This window comes from Hemitrygon akajei, chromosome 13 (genome assembly GCF_048418815.1).
Source record: "Hemitrygon akajei chromosome 13, sHemAka1.3, whole genome shotgun sequence".
NCBI lineage: Eukaryota > Metazoa > Chordata > Chondrichthyes > Myliobatiformes > Dasyatidae > Hemitrygon > Hemitrygon akajei.
In genome coordinates this window covers 98,649,152-98,670,537 of record NC_133136.1, presented here as the reverse complement: position 1 = coordinate 98,670,537, position 21,386 = coordinate 98,649,152, and the positions used below count along the sequence as shown (strand labels likewise).

Genomic DNA, 21,386 nt, shown 5'->3' with positions numbered 1-21,386 from the left:
GGATGGTGACAGTGAGTGTTGGATGGTGATAGTGAGTGTTGGCTGGTGACAGTGGGTGTTGGATGGTGACAGTGGGTGGTGATAGTGGCTGGTGACAGTGGGTATTGGATGGTGACAGTGGTTGTTGGATGGTGACAGTGGGTGTTGGATGGTGACAGTGGGTGGTGATAGTGGCTGGTGACAGTGGGTATTGGCTGGTGACAGTGGTTGTTGGATGGTGACAGTGGGTGTTGGATGGTGACAGTGAGTGTTGGATGGTGACAGTGGGTGTTGGATGGTGATAGTGGGTGGTGATAGTGGCTGGTGACAGTGGTTGTTGGATGGTGACAGTGGGAGTTGGATGGTGACAGTGAGTGTTGGATGGTGACAGTGGGTGTTGGATGGTGGTAGTGGGTGGTGATAGTGGCTGGTGACAGTGGGTATTGGATGGTGACAGTGGGTGTTGGATGGTGACAGTGAGTGTTGGATGGTGACAGTGGGTGTTGGATGGTGACAGTGGGTGTTGGGTGGTGATAGTGGCTGGTGACAGTGGTTGTTGGATGGTGACAGTGGGAGTTGGATGGTGACAGTGAGTGTTGGATGGTGACAGTGGGTGTTGGATGGTGATAGTGGGTGGTGATAGTGGCTGGTGACAGTGAGTGTTGGATGGTGACAGTGGGTGTTGGATGGTGACAGTGAGTGTTGGATGGTGACAGTGGGTGTTGGATGGTGACAGTGTGTGTTGGATGGTGACAGTGGGTATTGGATGGTGACAGTGGGTGTTGGATGGTGACAGTGAGTGTTGGATGGTGACAGTGGGTGTTGGATGGTGACAGTGGATGTTGGATGGTGACAGTGGATGTTGGATGGTGACAGTGGGTGTTGGATGGTGACAGTGAGTGTTGGATGGTGACAGTGGGTGTTGGATGGTGACAGTGAGTGTTGGATGGTAACAGTGGGTGTTGGATGGTGACAGTGAGTGTTGGATGTTGACAGTGGGTGTTGGATGGTGACAGTGAGTGTTGGATGGTGACAGTGGGTGTTGGATGGTGACAGTGGATGTTGGATGTTGACAGTGGGTGTTGGATGGTGACAGTGAGTGTTGGATGGTGACAGTGAGTGTTGGATGGTGACAGTGGTTGTTGGATGGTGCCAGTGGGTGTTGGATGGTGACAGTGGGAGTTGGATGGTGACAGTGAGTGTTGGATGGTGACAGTGGGTGTTGGATGGTGATAGTGGCTGGTGACAGTGAGTGTTGGATGGTGATAGTGGGTGTTGGATGGTGATAGTGGGTGGTGATAGTGGCTGGTGACAGTGGGTATTGGATGGTGACAGTGGATGTTGGATGGTGCCAGTGGGTGTTGGATGGTGACAGTGAGTGTTGGATGGTGACAGTGGGTGTTGGATGGTGACAGTGGGTGTTGTATGGTGACAGAGGGTGTTGGATGGTGACAGTGGGTGTTGGATGGTGACAGAGGGTGTTGGATGGTGACTGTGGGTGTTGGGTGGTGATAGTGGGTGTTGGGTGGTGACAGCGGTTGATGATATTGGGTGTTGGATGGTGATAGTGCATGTTTAATGGTGACTGTGGGTGTTGGGTGGTGATAGTGGGTGTTGGGTGGTGACTGTGGGTGTTGGGTGGTGACAGTGGGTGCTGGATGGTGACAGTGGGTGCTGGGTGGTGACTGTGGGCGTTGGGTGATGACAGTGGGTATTTGTTGGTGATAGTGGGTTTTAGAATGTGATAGTGTGTGTTGGGTGGTGATCGTAGGTGTCAGATGTTGACAGTGGGTGTTGGATTGTTTTACTGGTTAGAGACAGTGCGTGTTGTGTGGTGACAGAGGGTGTTGGATGGAGATAGTGGGTGTTTGGAGATGATGGTGGGTGTTAGATTGCTATAATGGGTGATGACAGTGAGTGCTGGTGACAATGGGTGATAGAGGGTGTTGGACGGTGATAGTGAGTGTTGGGTAGTGACAGTGGGTGTTGAAATATGATAGTGTGTGTTGGATGGTGACAGTGTGTGTTGGCTGGTGACAGTGTGTGTTGGGCGGTGACAGTAGGTGTTGGGTGGTGACAGTGTGTGTTGGGTGGTGACAGTGTGTGTTGGATGGTGATAGTGCATGTTTAATGGTGACAGTGGGTTTTTGATGGTGATAGTGGGTGTTGGGTGGTGACAGTGGGTGTTGGGTGGTGACTGTGGGTGTTGGGTGGTGGCAGCAGTTGATGATATTGGGTGTTGGATGGTGATAGTGCATGTTTAATGGTGACAGTGGGTGTTGGGTGGTGACAGTGGGTATTTGATGGTGATAGTGGGTGTTGGATGGTGATAGTGCATGTTGGGTGGTGATAGTGGGTGTTGAATGGTGATAGTGGGTGTTGAATGGTGGTAGTGCGTCTTGGGTGGTGATCGTGGGTGTTGGATGGTGATAGTGGGTGTTGGGTGGTGACAGTGGGTTTTTGATGGTGATAGTGGGTGTTGGGTGGTGACAGTGGGTGTTGGATGGTGACAGTGGGTGTTGGATGGTGACAGAGGGTGTTGGGTGGTGACAGTGCGTGTTGGGTGGTGACAGTGGGTATTTGATGGTGATAGTGGGTGTTGGATGGTGATAGTGGGTGTTGAATGGTGATAGTGTGTGTTGGGTGGTGATAGTGGGTGTTGCATGGCGGTACTGCGTGTTGGGTGGTGATAGTGGGTGTTGGGTGGTGATCGTGGGTGTTGGATGGTGATAGTGGGTGATTACAGTGGGTATTTGATGGTAATAGTTTGTTTTAGAATGTGATAGTGCGTGTTGGGAGGTGTAAGTGGGAGTTGGATAGTGATAGTGGGTGTTGAATGGTGATAGTGGGTGTTGGATAGTGATAGTGGGTGTTGGGTGGTGATCGTGGGTGTTGAATGGTGATAGTGGGTGTTGAATGGTGATAGTGGGTGTTGGGTGGTGACAGTGGGTATTTGATGGTGATAGTGGGTGTTGGATGGTGATAGTGCGTGTTGGGTGGTGACAGTGGGTATTTGATGGTGATAGTGGGTGTTGGATGGTGATAGTGGGTGTTGAATGGTCATAGTGGGTGTTGGGTGGTGACAGTGGGTATTTGATGGTGATAGTGGGTGTTGGATGGTGATAGTGCGTGTTGGGTGGTGACAGTGGGTATTTGATGGTGATAGTGGGTGTTGGATGGTGATAGTGCGTGTTGGGTGGTGACAGTGGGTATTTGATGGTGATAGTGGGTGTTGAATGGTGATAGTGGGTGTTGGGTGGTGATAGTGGGTGTTGTATGGTGATAGTGGGTGATTACAGTGGGTATTTGATGGTAATAGTTTGTTTTAGAATGTGATAGTGCGTGTTGGGAGGTGGAAGTTGGAGTTGGATGGTGATAGTGCTTATTGCTCTGCTGATCTGGAATACCTGATTATTAAGTGGAGACCTTTTTATCAACCATGAATGTTCACATGCATCATTGCTGTTGCAGTTTATGTTCCACTGGATGCTAATGCTAAAGTAGCCATGAAAGCCCTCAGTGCCAGTATTAGCAAGCTGCAGACATCGCATCCAGACGGAGCCTTTATTGTCACTGGGGTCATTAATCATTGTAGCCTACGTACCGTGCTTCCAAGATTTTACCAAAATTTTACCCACAAGGGGAAATAAAACCTTAGATCATGTCTACACAAATGTGACTGATGCTTGCAAAACCACTACCCATCCCTGCATTGGGGAGTCCGACCATCTTTCATTGCTTCTGCTTCCCAAGTGTAGCCTGGTCCCTAAACATGTGAAACCCACAATGAAGACTATTGAGATCTGACTGGCGGGTGCTGACTCTGTTCTTCAGCACCAATTCCAGCTCACAGACTGGAGCACGGTTTGCTGCCCATGCCACCACAGACTCTCAGATTAACATCGACTTAGATACCAGCTCTGTCCTTGAGCACATCAACAAGTGTGTAGATAGAGTGACATCACAAACCGAAATAAAGGATCTCCCCAACCAGAAACCATGGATGAACAGAAAGGTTCACTTCCTGCTCAAAGCCCGAGATTCAGCCTTCAGGTATGGAGACCAGGAGGCTTACAGCTCAGCCAGGGCCAACCTGAGGAGGGGAATCTCTCATGCTAAACACATATACAAACAGAGAATCAAGGAGCATTTCAACTCCTCGGACCCTTGATGCATGTGGCATGTCATACAGGTCATTACAAACTTCAAACCACTTTGTACTGTGCCCCTTTCCAGCTCTGCTTCCCTCCCTGATGAACTCAATGACTTCTACGCTCGCTTTGACCGAGAGAACAAGGAGGTCATCCTCAAAGCAGATCTCCCACCTGGTGAACCGCCTCTCTCACTTTCCACCTCCGATGAGTGCGCCACCCTGAGCAGAGTGAATGTACGGAAGGCAGCTGGTCCGGATGGAATACCTGGCCGTGTGCTCAGAGTCTGTGCAGGGCAGTTAGCGGAGTCTTCATGGACATTTTCAATCTGTCCCTGGCCCAGGCAGTTGTCCCCACAAACTTCAACATCGCCACCAGCGTGCCAGTGCCGAAGCATTCCATTGCCACAGGCCTGAATGACTTCTGCCCAGTTGCACTCAACCCCATCATTGCAAAGTGCTTTGAGAGACTGATTCTCTCACATCTGAAATCTTGTCTGCCCACTACCCGGGACCCCCATCAATTTGCCTATTGCATCAACAGAGGACACCATCTCCATGGCACTTCACTCTGCACTGACTCATCTGGACAACCCCATCTCTTACATCAGAATGCTGTTCATTGACTTTAGTTCGGCATTCAATACTGTGATCCCCTCCAAGCTGATCACCAAACTTTGCCAGCTTGATATCAGCTCATCCCTTTGCAATTGGACCTTGGACTTTCTGATTAACAGACCCCAATCTGTTAAGTTAGACAACCTCTCCTCCTCCACTCTCACCCTGAGCACCGGTGTGCCTCAAGGCTGTGTGCTGAACCCTCTTCTGTACTCCCTTTTCACCTATGACTGTGTTCCTGTACATGGTTCTAGCTCCATAATCAAGTTCGCAGGTGACACCACGGTGGTTGGCCTGATCAAAGGGGATGACGAGACGGCCTACAGCAATGAGGTCCAGCACCTGGTCGTGTGGTGTGCTAACAACAACCTGGCCCTTAACACCCAGGAGACACGGGAGATCATTGCGGACTTCAGGCATGCTAGGAGACACACTCGTCCCCATCTACATCAATGGAGCTGTAGTGGAGCGTGTATCAAGCTTCAAATTCCTTGGTGTCCACATTTCCGAGGATTTCACCTGGTCCCTGAACTCCTCCATCCTGATCAAAAAGGCGCAACAGCACCTTTATTTCCTGCGGAGCATCAAGAAAACTCACCTCTGTCCCAGGATACTGACGGACTTTTACCGCTGTACCATTGAGAGCATACTCACCAAATGCATCTCAGTGTGGTATGGCAATTATCCCGTATCAGACTGCAAAGCACTCCAGTGTGTGGTGAAAACTGCCCAGCAGATTATCTGCACCCAATTGCCCACCATTGAGAACATCTACCATAAACGCTGCCTGGGCAGGGCAAAAGGCATTATCAAGGATGCATCTCACCCTAACCATGGACTTTTTACTCTCCTCCCATCTGGTAGGCGCTACAGGAGCCTCTGCTCCCACACCAGCAGGCACAGGAAGAGCTTCTTCCCTGAGGCTGTGACCCTGCTGAACCTCACATCACAGTGCTAAGCAGTATTGCACCCATATTGTACTGTCTCAGTACTTTTATATTTGTGTGCTGTAGCACTTACTTTTTATTTGCAGTTATTTTGTAAATAACACCATTCTTTGCATTTCTGGTTAGATGCTAACTGCATTTCATTTGGTTTTGTATCTGTACTCTGCACAATGACAATAAAGTTGACTCTAATCTAATCTTATGGGTGGTGACAGTGGGTGTTGGATGGTGAGAGTGGGTGTTGGATGGTGACTGTGGGTGTTGGGTGGTGATGGTGGGTGTTGGGTGATGATAGTGGGTGTTGGCTGGTGATGGTGGGTGTTGGGTGGTGACAGTGGGTGTTGGATGGTGATAGTGGGTGTTGGATGGTGACTGTGGGTGTTGGGTGGTGATGGTGGGTGTTGGGTGATGATAGTGGGTGTTGGGTGGTGATAGAGGGTGTTGGGTGGTGATAATGGGTGTTGGATGGCGGTAGTGAGAGTTGGATGTTGGATGGTAGATGATGGATGGTGGATGATAGTTGGTAGATGGTGGGTGTCACCACCAGGTCCAGATTGCAGCTTGGAAAACCCAGTCTCCATAATAGAGAGGTGCTGTCTAGTGGAGTGGTCATTATGGGAACAGTCTGAGTCAGAGTGGTAAGACTTTGGTGAGAGCAGGCAAAGACAAGGTGAATTGGTAAGTTTCTTATTTATTTATTTTTCTTATTTAACTCTTGAAAGAAGAAGGGTTATGTCTGCAGGAGACTTCCAGCCTCTGCAATGTGCCAGGTGCATGAAAATGCAGCTCTTTAGAGCCACGTGAGGAAACTGGAGCTGTAGCTCGATGACCTTCGGCTTGTTAGGGAAAGTGAAGCAGTGATAGACAGGAGCTCCAGGGAGGCAGTCACTGCAAGGCTACAGAAGTCAGATAAATTGCTGACTGTCAAGTGAGGGAAGGGAAAGCATCAGATAGTGGAGAGCCCCCTCAACAATAAGTACTCCATTTTGAGTACTGATGGATGGGTGGCAGCAACCTACCTGGGGGAAGCAACACCGGCCGTGCTTCTGGCACTGAGTCTGGCCCTGTGGCTCAGGAGGGTAGGGAGCTGAAGAGGATGGTGGCAGTAATAGGGACTCTATAGTCAGGGGGACAGATAAGCAATTCTGTGGGTGCAAAAAAGAAACACGAATGGCAGTTTGCCTGCCAGGTACCAGGGTCGGCAATCTTTCTGAATGTGTCCACAATATCCTGAAGTGAAGAGTGAGCAGCCAGAAGTCATGGTACATTTAGTACCAGCGACATAGGAAGAAAAACAGAGGATGTCCTGAAAAAGAATTCAAGGAGTTAGGAAGGAAGCTGAGAAGCAGACCTCAAGGGTAGTAATCTCAGGATTCCTGCCTGTGCCACTTGACAGTGAGGATAGGAATAGAATGAGGTGAAGATAAATGTGTGGCTGAAGAATTGGAGGTGGGGCAGGGATTCAGAATTCTGGATAATTGAGACCTGGGGCAGGTGTGACCTGTACAAAAGGGGCAAATCAAACTTAAATCTGAGGAGGGCCAATATCCTTGTGGGCAGGTTTACTAGAGCTATTGAGAGTGGCTAAACTAATATGTCAGGGGGATGGGAACCAGTCTGATAGAGCTGAGGATGAGCCAGCAGGTTTACAAGTAGATGATGGGTGTAACATGAATGTAAGGAAGGACAAGCCAATGACTGGGTACAAATGCAGACAGAGCAAAGAGTTCAATTGTACCACAGATTCAAAATTCAAAAGGGCGAAGAATGCAGGACTGAAGGTGCTGTATTTAAATAGACATTGTATTCAAAATAAGGTGTGTGAACTCATGGCACAATTTGTGATTGGTTGATATGACATCGTGGGTATCACTGAGTAGTGGCCGAAAGAAGGTCATAGTTGAGAGTTTAACATCAAAGGATAGAGTTTGTATCGAAAAGATGACAGAAAGGCATAGGTGGTGGTATGACTCTGTTAGTAACAGGTGGAATTACATCTTTAGAAAGAGGTGACATAGGGTCAGAGAATGTCGAATCTTTGTGAATGGAGTTAAGAAACCAAGGACAAAACACCCATAATGGAATCATAAATAAGCCTCCAAATAGTAGCCAAGATGAGGGGTTGAGATTGCAAAGGGAGCTGGAAAGGGCATGAAATAGCGTAATGTCACAATTGTAATGGGGGTCTTCAATATGCAAGGGATTGTGAAAATCAGGTTGGTGTCGGATCACAAGAGAGGGAATTTGTTGAAGCAGATTCTGCTTGTGCTTATTCAGGGAGAAACCAGCTTAGTTTGGGCGTTGTGTAATAATCCAGATTTTATTTGGGAGTTTTAGGTAAAGGAACCCTTAGGAGGCAGTGATCATAATATGATTGAATTCATACTGCAGTTTGAGAGGGAAAAGCATGTCACATGTATCAGTATCGCAATGGGAATTACGGAGGAATGAGAGAGGAGCTTGCCCAGGTGGATTGAAGGAGGATACTGGCGGAGCTGATAGCAGAGCAGAGGTAGTTGAAATTGCTGGGACTAGTTCACAGGGTCAGGATAGATACTTCCATGGAGAGGTTGTTCTCAAATGACAGAGGGTGGTAACCGTGGCTGACAAGGGAAGTTAAGGACAGCATAAAAGCCAGGAAAGGGTATATAAGGTAGCAAAAGTGAGTGGGAAGTTGGATGATTGGGAAACTTTTAAAATCCAACAAAAGGCAACCAAAAACATGATTAAGAAGGGGAAAGATGAAATATAAGGTCAAACTAGGCAATAATATAAAGCAGGATACTAAACATTTTTTTCAGTTACATAAAAAGTAAAAGGGAGGTTAAAGTTGATATTGGACCATTGGAAAATGGGGACAAACAAATAGTGGATGAGCTTAATAAGCACTTTACATCAGTGTTCACTGTGGAAGACACGAGCAGTGTGTCAGAGGTCAGGGAGCAGGAGCGAATGGCATTGCTATTACAAAGAAAACAGTGTCAGACAAACTGAAGGTCTTAAGGTGGGTAAGTCACTTGGACCAGATGGACTACATCCCAGAGTTCTGAAAGAGGTTTCTGAAAAGATAGCAGATGGATTGGTTATATTTCACTGCATTCTGGAGGACAGGACAATAGTGAATGTTACTCCACTCTTTAAGAAGGGGACAAGGCAAAAGCAAGGTAATTAGAGGTCAGTTAGCCAAGCTTCAGTGGTTGGGGAAGTATGGGAGGCCATTATTAAGGATGATGTTTCTGTGTATTTGGAGACTAATGATAAAATAAGTCAAAGTCAGCATAGGTTTTGTAAAGGAAAATCTTGCCTGATGAATCTGTTAAGAGTCTTTGTGGAAGTAACAAGCAGGGTGGACAAAGTGGATGTCATTTACTTGGATTTTCAGAAGGTATTTGATAAGGCTGCTTAACAAGATAAAAGTCCCATGGCATTACAGGAAAGATACTGACATGGACAGAGGAATGGCTGACAGGCAGGAGGCAGTGAACAGGAACAGTGAACAAGGTCTTTCCTGGTTGCCTGCCAGTGTTTTGTGGTGTTCCTCAGGGGTCAACATTGGGACCACTACTTTTCACACTGCTTGGCAGTGATTTAGTTAATGGAATTGATGTTTTTGTGGCAAAGTTTGCAGGTGATACGAAGATAGGTGGACGGGTAGTTGGTGTTGAGAAAGCAATGTGATTACAAAAGGACTTAGACAAATTGAAAGAATGGACAAAAAAGTGGCAGATGGAATACAGTGTTGGGAAATGGATGGTAATGCATTTTGGTAAAAGGAACAATAGTGCAAACTATTATCTAAATGGGGAGAAAATTCAAACATCAGAATTGCAAAGGGACTTAGGAGTTCTAGTGCAAGACTTCCTGGAAGTTAATTTACAGGTTGATTCTATAGTAAAGAAGGTAAATGCAGTGTTAGCATTTATTTCAAGGGGAATAGAATTTAAAAGAAAGGAGATAACGCTGAGTCTTTATAAAACACTAGTCAGGCCACACTTGGAGTATTGTCAACAGTTTTGGGCCCCATATCTCAGAAATGATGTGTTCTCATTGGAGAGAGTCCAGAGGATATTCTCGAGGATGATTCTGGGAATGAAGGGGTTAACATACGAGGAAAATTTGGCTGCTTTGGGTCTGTATTCACTGGAATTCAGAGGAATTCAGTGGGGATCTCATTGAAACTTATTGAATGTTGAAAGGACTAGGATGTGGAGAGAACGTTTCCTCTGGTGGGGATGTCCAGAACTAAAGGGCACAACCTCAAAATTGAGGGGCGACCTTTTAGAACAGTGGTAAGGAGGAATATTTTTAGCCAGAGAGTAGTGAATCGGTAGAATACTCTGCCACAGAGAGCTGTGAACATCAAGACTGTGGGTATATTTACAGTGAAAATTGATCATTTCCTGATTGGTCAGGGTATCAAAGGTTTTGCAAGAAGGCAGATGTATAGGTTTGAGTGGGATTCAGTATCAGCCATGATGGAACAATAGAGCAGACTTCATGGGCTGAATGGCCTAATTTTGCTTCTTTGTCTTATGGCAGGTACCTTCCTCTCTGAGGAAGGAAGTTGACCCTAGTCCAAAAACCACGGGCTTGGTCTCTACCAGATTCAAGTTCCCACTTTTGGTTCAGATTTTAATTTTCATAGAACACGAATGGCAGAGTGGACAATACAAGGCAAGATATGAGCTCTGATCAGTTCAATCCAAGTTGATAAAATTTAGTACAAGGTCCATGTAGTGGTGAGAAATTCGAGTTACTTTTACCCACAGCATACAATAAAATTCAAATGCAGAACACTGCGTCAAAACATCGAGAGATATATATAATCCGGGCCTAAGTTTGCTCTCTGTGTAACTGCTACAAATAAAATAGGCTGATGATACATGTCAATAGGCTTCCATGTCTGTTTCCATTCTTGAAGTAACAGACATGAAATCAATGAAGGATTCCAGTGGACCATGTCAGCTATAGTTACACACCACTGGATGGTGAAGACCTCATCAACTCAACATTAGCTCAATTCAGACTTCTTAAATCCTATGTGAAATCTGCATCATTGCCCATTGCACTTCTTAGCTGCATGACTTTGTGAATGGCTTCTGCGGTGAAGTTCGTATTAGGAGCTGCTGCAACTAAAGATGGTGTTGTGTTGTACGCGGCTCTTGTGAGTGCCACCGCATGGTCGGGTCTGACACACGGCAACACAGTAGCACAAGTGGAACTGCTGTAGCAGCTGCCTATAGACTGGTTGGACACCAGTGAATAAAGAATGTTTTTTTTAAAAGGCTGGTTTTTTACTGACTACAATTGACTTTAAGGTGATTAATGGCAATACAGAAATTTCAGGATGGACGTAGGGCTAATGTCCCCAGATCTGCCAGACCTACTCCAGCCATTGGGCTCTGGTGCTATTTGGTGGAGTTTACAAGTACTTCCCATGACTCTGGTTTAAAGTAATTTTTGATATTGAAATGTAGTGGAAATGCTTTCATGTAATTTGTGCTACATTAGCAATGTAAGGACCATTTTCATTTGTCATTAACTGAAAACTTGTGCCACTATCTGACTCGATCTTATGGCCAGCTATCTACTATACAAATTAACTTACAAATGCAAAAACTCTTCTCAGTCTCCCAGGCCAGGTCCAGGTATCAATTTTAACCAATATTTCCATGACAAACTCCTCCATTTTCATCAGGCCTGCCTAGTCTGGTGGTATATATACTCAATGCCCATCGTCTGTCCCTCCTGACTGGCTGGTCCTCAACCAATCAGGTTTCTTTTGTCTGCCTTGTTTAGACTGAGACCTTCATTTTTGATGAAATTTTAATATTCTCTAGTCTTAGAACTGGAATATGATTTTAAATGATTTTTTTATTAGCAAACACGAGGAAATCTGCAGATGCTGAAAATTCCAACAACACACACAAAATGCTGGTGGAACACAGCAGGCCAGGCAGCATCTATAAGGAGAAGCGCTGTCGATGTTTCGGGCCGAGACCCTTCATCAGTCCTGGAGGAACGAAACGTCGACAGTGCTTCTCCTTATAGATGCTGCCTGGCCTGCTGTGTTCCACCAGCATTTTGTGTGCGTTGTTTGATATTTTTTATTTTCTGCCTTTGCAGCTCATTATTTGAAACTGAGAGTACATTTTATATAACCGTATAACAATTTCAGCATGGAAACAGGCCATCTCGGCCCTTTTAGTCCATGCTGAACGCTTACTCTCACCTAGTCCCACCTACCTGCACTCAGCCCATAACCCTCCATTCCTTTCATGTCCATATACCTATCAGGATCATTAGAATTAAGAAAATATGCTGTCGGACACTTGTGTGAATTAGTCAGTCTTTGACTATGGGTCCTTTGAAATATATAAAGGATACTGAAATTCAAAGAAAATTAACATTTCCTCTGAATACTGGTATCCCCTTAGCATCCACGCATTTTACACATGAATAAACTCAGACATAACTGGACTAGATCTGCAGGTACAAGATCTTCCACTAAGCTCCACATATTGAAATATACTGTTTATTCAAACCTCTATCCTTTGACTAACTTGCTGTCCTGAGTTTTCTTTAAAACTCAAACCATCAGCTGACTCGATATCAGCAGCAAAAGTAAATTGTGGGTAAATATAAATAACAAAAGAGCTTTGTGCACATTAGTATTTTGCTGATTGTTATCCGTATTGTTACACATTCATTCATCAAAACTGACTGCAGGAGCCTGGCTGACTGATAGAATATTTTGCCTGTTAGCTCATTATACTACGGAATGATAAGAGCGGTAGTTGATAGGCTGAAGTGTACATTCAATGTCTAACCATGTTTATACATAAGCAAGGTATCTGGAACCTGATGCACTATTCTTCATTGCTTCATGGTGGAACATGAGTGCTTTAATCTTCTCAAAGTGATTACTACCATAGCAGAAGTAGCACTTCATCTATTTACATGGTAATCTATTTAGTATATTCGATTTTTATAATTTGAGTTTAATAATATGTACGATAAGCAAAACATTTATCCTTGGTTACATTCATGAGGTCTTACAGTTTCTGCATAGCAAATCATTGGCACTTGCAATTGAATGGCCCCTCCTCCACGTTTACAAATCTCACCTTAGAGACATTTAAAAATGCATTTTGCACTTTCAGTTTAGGCTAAATTTACTTTGTGACCCTATGAGCTTTTATGGTTACATAATAAAAAAAACTTTTTTTTGTAATTACCAGTCATTATTCTTTGGAACAATTTCAACACATTTCAGTGGACTCTGAAGATGCCTCAGGGAAATATGCTCTTTGCTGCCACCTCCTGGTGCTGATAGATCGGATTTTCCTGTTAACGAAAACAACATACGGACATAATACAATAAAGGCACTGACAGACAGCAAAGATATAGTAAGCATATAAAAACTCATATAAGACATTAGCAAGCAAAATCCTTTAAGCAGCTTCTGTAAATTGAAATGAACGTACAAGCGTATGAGCCTTACACTTCAGTGTTTTGCATCTTAACATTCTTCGGCTGGCTTACTTTGATTTTTTCCTCTCTCATAACAGCAGCTGTCACTCTCTGTAGAGATACGCGAACTGATAAACACCTGCAGCTCCTTCTAGGCCAATTTCATCACTGTCACAGCATTGCTGGTAACCGAGTGACAAGGAAAAGATCACACAGAATCCCAAGCAATGAAACGAAGGAAGGGAATTTACATGGTGCAGCATGTCAGCACAGCTGCTGCCATACCAAGACAAAGCATATCAGCCATACCAGCCAGAAAGAACATTCTTTAAAAATGCAGACTACATAACATGAATATTTTATCTCCTGCACCTTTCCTTGGATTAAGTGTGTTAGAGAGGCTGAACAGTAATGGAAGCTGAGCAATTGAAGGTCCTGGTGCAGCAAGAGAAAGGAAGGGCATTCAGAAAAAAAATTCTTTCGTGATTCTTTCTGCATAAATCCTGCTGATCCTCAATCATGTTTCCCTCATATTAATTTCAAACAGATTAGTTTAGGTTATGCCAGCTTTCAATACAAAAATCCTGTTAACAACGCTTAAAGCAGAAATACAAGAAGCATTATTCTGCTGTCATCATATCTTTTGTTACTAAAGTCCACATAACAAACCCTTTTTTTCACTAGAGAAGTGTTCTGTACTTCCATTTTCCTTTCAGCATCTGCTCATCGGGATCACAAAGCACTCCCTTTGTTCCAGGCAGCTATCATGAAGCGACCAGCCCTAGAAGTCACTTGCTTATCTGCATTTCATGTAAACTAAATTAAGGCTCGAAAATGGAGCTTAAGTGAACCTCCTAGATTGCTTTAGGGATGCAGAAAAGTTAATTGCCACAGAAGAACAGACCTTAACTGCACATATATAGTATTTCACAGCTTTGCTCCACACAGCTACCTAAGCCCCAGTACTTCCGAACCACCTACAACAACTTACTGTTAACTCCTTCCTTCAATCCACCTGCTTTTGAGTCTCTCAAAGGACTGACAGCTCAGATCAAGTGAAGCACTTTTTCATACAACCTAAACTGAGCAGCTGGTTTGAGTAAGAGACTCTCATCTCAGCCTTAGATGTTTATAGTGTGCTGCAGGTTATTTAAATTTTCCATGTATTATGAACCTCCAGCTTTTAGCAATAAATTGCAGATTAAATTCTAAATGCATCCAACAATAGGTGGCTTAGAAATCCTGAAGGCATATGCGTGCTTTTGCCGTGGAACCGGTACTAACACTGAGACACACCTATGTTATTGGATGCTAAATAATAACACATCATGGAAATTGCTTTACTTAAGATATTTAAGAACATATATAGACAAGTGTGAAGTGTTGCACTTTGTGAGGACTGTGTAAGTCTTACACAGTGAATGGTAGGGCAGTGAGGGATGTGGGAACACAGGTCCATAATTCTTTGAAAATGGTGTCGTAAGTAGATAGATTTGTGAAGCAAAAGTTTTCTTCCACATGGGCCTCCATAAAGCAGTGTATTGAGTACAGGAGTTGGGATGTTAAGTTGAAGTTGTATAAGATGGTGGTGAGGCCTAATTTGGAGTGCAGTTTTGATCAGCTATGTACAGGAATGATGTAAACGAGGTTAAAAAAGTACAGAGAAAATGTACAAGGATGTTTCTGGGATTTGAGGAAGCTATAAGGTAAAACTGACTGGGTTAGGACTTTATTCACCGGAATGTAGAAGGTTGATGGGGGATTTGATAGAGGTATATAAAATTTTGAGGAGTATGGATAGAGTAAATGCAAGCTGGCTTTTTCCACTGAGTTTGAGTGAATCTACAACTAGAGGTCAAGGGCTAAGGGTGAAAGGTGAAATGTTTAAGGGGAACATGAGAGGGAACTTCCTCACTCAGAGGATGGTGAGAGTGTTGAAGAATCTGCCAGTGTAAGTGCTGGGTATAGGTCAATTTCAATAATTAAGACAAATTTGGATAGGTATATGGATAGGATGTGGTCTGGGTGCAGGCTTGGCACAGACTAGAAGAGCCAAAGCGCTTGCTTTTGTGCTGTAACTAGGACTCTGACTATGTTCCAAAGTCCCATTAAGATCTCAGTTGCAACCAGTCCTAGATTTAAAAATAAAATGTTCTGTCTCCAATAGATATCTAAATAAATCATTACAGGCATAAACAAAGAAACTAACAAGGCTAAAGTAATCCTATTAAAATAATATAAACTTTATTTCTTTCTGCAGTACCTAACAGCACGATATCCAAATTCACCAAGGCATAAAGAGTAACTTAATATATATAATTCTTCATATCTGTATATATTTCTTGTTATTTGCTAGTAGGTATTACCGGTACGTAATAACACATGCACATCATCATCCTGAAACTCAGCATATACGGTAGTTTGTTTTCCTGCCTTCAGGTTTCACAATTACTTCATTTTCACAATTAGATTTTGATTTGAGACTTCACTTAAGAATACTCTTCACATTTATTTAACAGAGTACCTTTCAAAGAGTGAGCAGCAACAATAAAAAGCATATAGACTTCTTTCAAGCAAGACAAAGTTTAACCCCTGGCGGCTTCCTACCTTTAGATTATGAAGTCCGTTGCTCAGCTGTGCTTTCAGCATGAAGATGTTGCCAGTCATAATTAACACGGCACCTTACCACAGAGGTTCGTTTCTCTTCCTCGCCAAACAGGCAGCAAGTGTCCTGTACTAATAGCTGAGAGCAGCATGCATGCAGTACCTCAGCAGCATCTAACTAATGGCCCCCAGGCAGGCGAAACTTTTACATGCAGCTAGGTATTTGAATTCTCTTCACTGCAGGACTTTCATTTACAGTGACAGGCTGCTGCCAGACGCAACCGAAGTGGACCTATCAGAGCCTCCCTATGCAAAACTCAATTCCTCACCATTACAAGCAATCCAACATACTAGCATCTCCTCCGGCCTTTCTATTAAATGGACAGTTTCTTCCTTAAACTGTAATGAGACTATTGTCTTAACCTTTGAAAACCAAATGACTTGGATTACTTTCTAAATATTATTCACTGGCATTGATTTAAGAAGCATTTTGTAGTGGAAATACAAATATACAAGCAGAGTATACAGCCAGTCAATTATTGAAATCTGCAGAAAATATTCTTATGAAAATGCTAAGAATAAAATGACTATATCACCTCATTCCTTGTGGATTTGCCTCCCACAACCCTGTGGTTTCTGGAGGAATGGTTCATAGGTAACAAGGGATGTGTGAGACTTTATTAATGATTGAATTAATAAATTAAATTAATATAGATATTAAGCTCACAAAAATAGTAGACAGTATACTTAAAGCACTGGCTGCCAAGATTGTGGAATTGACAGAGATTCCTTGGGTCAGCTTCAGCTCACAGGATCATTAGTCACACATAGGAGGAGGGGAAGTGAATGTGGATGAGGTATATACTTTGATCGGAATGGGATTTTCATTCAAAAGCATTTGGAGTGCTAATGTAGCCTACTATTGCTTCAAATTATTGCTATGTCTTTTTCCTCAACAAAATGTACTCTAGTTAAGGTTCTTAAAACAATATCAAGTTCTCGTCTTTTGAGTACCCTGTAAGAGCCTGAGCAATATTTATACTTGTGCAAATTCCTTTCTACAACTCATTCTGATGAATGGAATGAATATAGCAGTCAGTATTAATGTGGACAGATAAATAGTGTGCTCCAAGGTTAACAATCAGCAATCCAAAGGTCCCATTGTCCTTTTGAGTCACAATCTCCGTTTATTTCCTGATTTATTAATGGTGCTTTATAGATAAACATAAATTGATAATAAGTCTAGACAAATCCTGGGCACAAAAAGTAATTTCTTCCCTCAAAATCTCCATTACGTTTATATCCCCCTTCAGTGCATCTATTTCACTGTTCCAAAAGACCAGTTAAATGCTTTTATGTAGGACGCTTTTGATATCATTGTGTTGATTACATAATTAGAATTAATGTGTTTGATTAGTTGTTCATGTTTAAATTAAAGATTTATCACTCAGGTAATTATTTGTTTGATATATGTTAATAGATAAATGACACAATTTTCTGTTTGTTCACATGGTCTCGTATTGCATTCTGTTCCAAACCCTTCAAAGTTTAAACTACATTTATAATCAAAGTCTTTTCACTAAAACAAAGAAACACAATAGAATCCATTATAATTCCACACAAAAAACACCACCAAACACTCAACGTAGGGGAAAAAGAACAAGTGGTGCAAACAATAAAAAGTAAGTGAAGAACCGGCAGTCCACACCCACAGAGCGAGTTTATGTGCAATAGCAAACCACACAAGTTGGAGTACATCCATCAACTCAGGCGTCATGCTTCTGTTAGACCTGATTACTTGAGTTGACAGCAACACCTTCTCCTACACCACCTGTGGTGGATTGGCCATGGAAATCATGGTGAGCACAAACTCCCTCCAATTTCCCAGCTCCCAGTCTGCAAGTATCATATTGAAACCAATGGGGAAAAATAGGTGACCACAGAATGGTCAACCGATTTATTTTAACTTGAGAAATTCTGCAGATGCTGGAAATCCAAGGCAACAGCAACAAAATGCTGGAGGAACTTAGCAGGTCAGGTAGTATCTATGGAAATGAATAGACAGTGGACATTTCAGGCCGAGAACTTTCTTTGGGACTTAGAAGGAAGGAGGAAGAAGCCAGAATAGAAAGGGTGGGTGGGAGGGGAGAAGCCGGATAGCTATAAGGTTATAGTGGGTGGGAATGGTAAAGGCTGGAGAGGAAGGAATCTGATAAGAGAGGACAGTGAACCAGAGGAGAAAGTGAAGGAGGAGGGGACTCAGGGGGAGGTGATAGGCAGGTGAGAAGAGGACAAAGGCCAAAGTGGGGAATAAAAGAAGAGGGGAGGGGAGGGAAAATCATCTACTGGAACAAGAATCGGTACCCAGATGGAATTTAGGATGTTGCACCTCCACACTGAGGGCACCCTCATCTTAGTACAAGAGGAGGCCACGGACAGACATGTCAGAACAGGAATGAGAATTAAATTGTTTGGCCACTGGGAAGGCCCTCTTGGGGCAGGTGGTGCAGAGGTTCTCCACAAAGCAGTCCCCCAATTTATGATGGGTCTCACCAATATAGAGCAGGCTGCATCAGGAGCACCAGACACAATAGACAACCCCAGCAGACTTGCAGATGAAGTGTTGCTTCAACTGGAAGGGCTGTTTGGGGGCCTGAATGGAGGTGAAAGGGCAGGTGTAGCACTAAGGCTGCTTGCAGGGGTAATTGCCAGGAGGGAAAGTAGTTGGAAGGGATGAATGGACAAGGGAATCGCAGATGGAGTGGTCCCTGCGATAGCAGAGAGGGGGAAGGTAATGGTATAGTTAGATGTGGGATCCTTTTGGAGAAAATGTGGAAGTTGCAGGGGATGATGTGTTGGATGCAGAGACTGATGGGATGGTAGGTGAGAATAAGAGGAATTCTATCGCTGTTAAGGAGGCGGTATGATGGGGTGAGGGCAATAGTGGAGGTAGCGAAACCCTGACCTTTGAAGAAGGAAGACATCTCTGATATCCTGGAAAGGAAGGCCACATCCTGGGGACAGATGCAGGGGAGGTGAAGGAACTGAGAAAAGGCAATGACATTTTCACAGGAAATAGGGTGAGAAGATGCGTAGTCAAGATAACTGCGGGAATTGGTAGGTTTACAAAACATGTCAGGTGACGGTTTGTCTCCAAAGATGGAGACAGAGAGATTGAGAAAGGGGACTGAGTGAATTTAAGGGCAGTGGGAAGTTAAAGGCAAAGTTGGTAAATTTGATTAATTCAGCATGGCTGAACAAAGCAGCAGCAATGTGGTGGAGGAAGAGCTGGGGTGTCAAAGATACAGGAATGGCTTGGGCCCATGGCTACCCCTCAAGTCTGGAGAAAGCGGGAGGAGTCAAAGGAAAAATTGTTGGGGGTGAGGACCAGTTCTGCAAGATGGAGGAGGGTGGTGGAGGGGAATTGGTTGGTTCCTTTGCGGAGATCTTTGAGGAATATGTGGGATACATGGACTGAGCATCCATGGTGAAAATAAGGCTGTCAGCCCAGTGAATTGAAAGTTACTGAGGTGAGGGAGAGCATGAGAAGTGTCACGGATGTAGGTGGGAAGGGGTTGAACCAAGGGGAATAGAATGGAATTGAGGTATGAGGACGTGAGCTCAGCGGAGCGGGAGCAGGTAGACAATAGGCCTACCCGGACAGTCCAGTTTGTGGATCTTGGGTGGGAGGTAGAAGCAAACAGTGCAGGGTACGGAAACTATGTTTGGCGGCAGTGGATGGGAGTTCTCCGGAGTCGATGAGGTCAGTGGTGGTGTTGGTGACAGTTTTCTGATGGCCAGGAGTAGGGTCCTCTTCAAGGGGTAGATTTATTTGTTGTATTGGTTAATAAGTTTAAATGGGTTTAATTGTTTCCAGGTTTCTGTGGTTATTTTAATTTTTTCAAATCATTTTACCTTCTTAGTATCTTAATTCTGATGCTTCTATGAACTACAGGATGTTTGTGAATATCAAGTAGCCAATATTGCACAATATTGTAAGGTTTTCACAAGAGGTAGCTCCAAGGATGACACAGTCAGCTGTCAAGGTCTTTCTGTTATTGACGCTGGCCACTTACCCGACCTTTCACTCTGATGGGCAAAGGAACAATGTGCACAGGAACATGTTGAAACAGAAGTGTGGTCTAAGGTTAAGCAACCAGCAACCTCACGGGCTTATTATGCTTTGGAATCATGTTTATGCAGCCTTATCAAATTTTCCAATCTTTTAATGATGCTGTACATAAGAATATTAATAAAAATATTCTAATGTTGGCAGATCCTGGACACAAAAATAATTTCTTTTCTCAAAACCTGCATTGTATATAAATGCCACAAAATCATTCATATCTGTTCCAAATGATTAGTTCAATCTTTATAGGTTTTTTGTGTGTGACCTACTGAATAAGTAGCAGAGCACTCTTTTGAACAGACCCGTTCAGCTTCGCTGTCACAAGGTTCGTTACGGAAAATCTTTCCCTCCAAATGCAATGAGCTTATACAACAGTTCATCTCTGTGCAACAGGAGAGCACACTTCATAGTACAATAGTCTCTGTTTTATTATTCTGTACATTAATATTGCTCATTGGTAAATTATTATTGCGTCATTATTATTCTGGATTGTATTACTTGTTAAGTCTGCACGTTGCTAAGTGTGTATTTAAATGTTGCTGAAACGAAAGAATTTCCCTCTCGGGATCAATAAAGTACTTATTATTATTATTATTTTAATGTCATTGTGTTGATAATCCAGTAGAAAGCACAGATTACATAATGAGATTTATGTATTTAATTGGTTGGTCGCATTTAAATTAAGATTTATTGCATAGCCAAGTATTTGTTTTGAATATGATAATAGACAGATTTCACAGATTTCTTGGTGGTTCATGTCTCCTATTTCACTCTGTTGCTGTGCCTTCAAACATTTAGCTAATGTGCAGTAGCGAACTATAGATCCTTTCACGTAAGGCAAGAAGTGCTGTAGAATCTCAATTTCAGATTCAGTAAACTCTCCACATTTGCTCAGTTTCAAAAACAATATCTTTCATTGCTCCAAGATTACACACCCTTTCTGTATTTCTTCCTCTCTCTGTAAACTCAAATCTATAGTTTTATGAATTACTGACAGAATTTCTCCAATCCTATTATTCCTGTATCCCTGTCAACCAGCTCTTTGCTCTTTTGCAGCTCTTTTCCTCATGAAATTTAAAATCTTTGTTCTCAACATTTTAGGGAAACGTGTTTCAGAGAACTACCTTGCAGATGCTTATATTAAACTTCAAACTCTAAGTTTTAACCCTCTTCAAATCCATGACTTCCCCTTTCAGACATTGTCAGGCTTTCAACAGTCTTGCAAGTCTACCTGTGACTTTCTCGCCTTCCTGCACCCCACCACTGTGCTATTTCTGTGACCTTGTTGTTCTTTACAGAAGTTAGGAATTCAGCCCCCTGAGTCTACCAATATTGTGGGAATGTCTTCTACAACAACATTAATTGCATTTATAACCCTTCCAAAATTCTTTATAGAAACTATATTAAAATAACAGTGATCTGGACTTGCGATATAGTGTGCTGGTAATGGATGGCTTTTATGTTTCCATGCATTTCTTAAAAAAA

The 21,386-nt window shown here is 43.3% G+C and overlaps 1 protein-coding gene across 2 annotated transcripts in view; it reads right to left on the bottom strand.

Annotated features, from left to right (window-relative positions):
* Positions 1–15,932, bottom strand: part of ndst3 (N-deacetylase/N-sulfotransferase (heparan glucosaminyl) 3) — a 986,629-nt gene extending 970,697 nt beyond the window's left edge. For both annotated transcript variants that reach the window (XM_073065158.1, XM_073065159.1), the window contains exons 1-2: positions 15,776–15,932; positions 12,933–13,041 (exon numbers count right to left, since the gene is read on the bottom strand). The gene's annotated coding sequence lies outside the window, so the exon portion shown is untranslated. The remainder of the gene's footprint in view (positions 1–12,932; positions 13,042–15,775) is intronic.
* Positions 15,933–21,386: the final 5,454 nt, after the last annotated feature.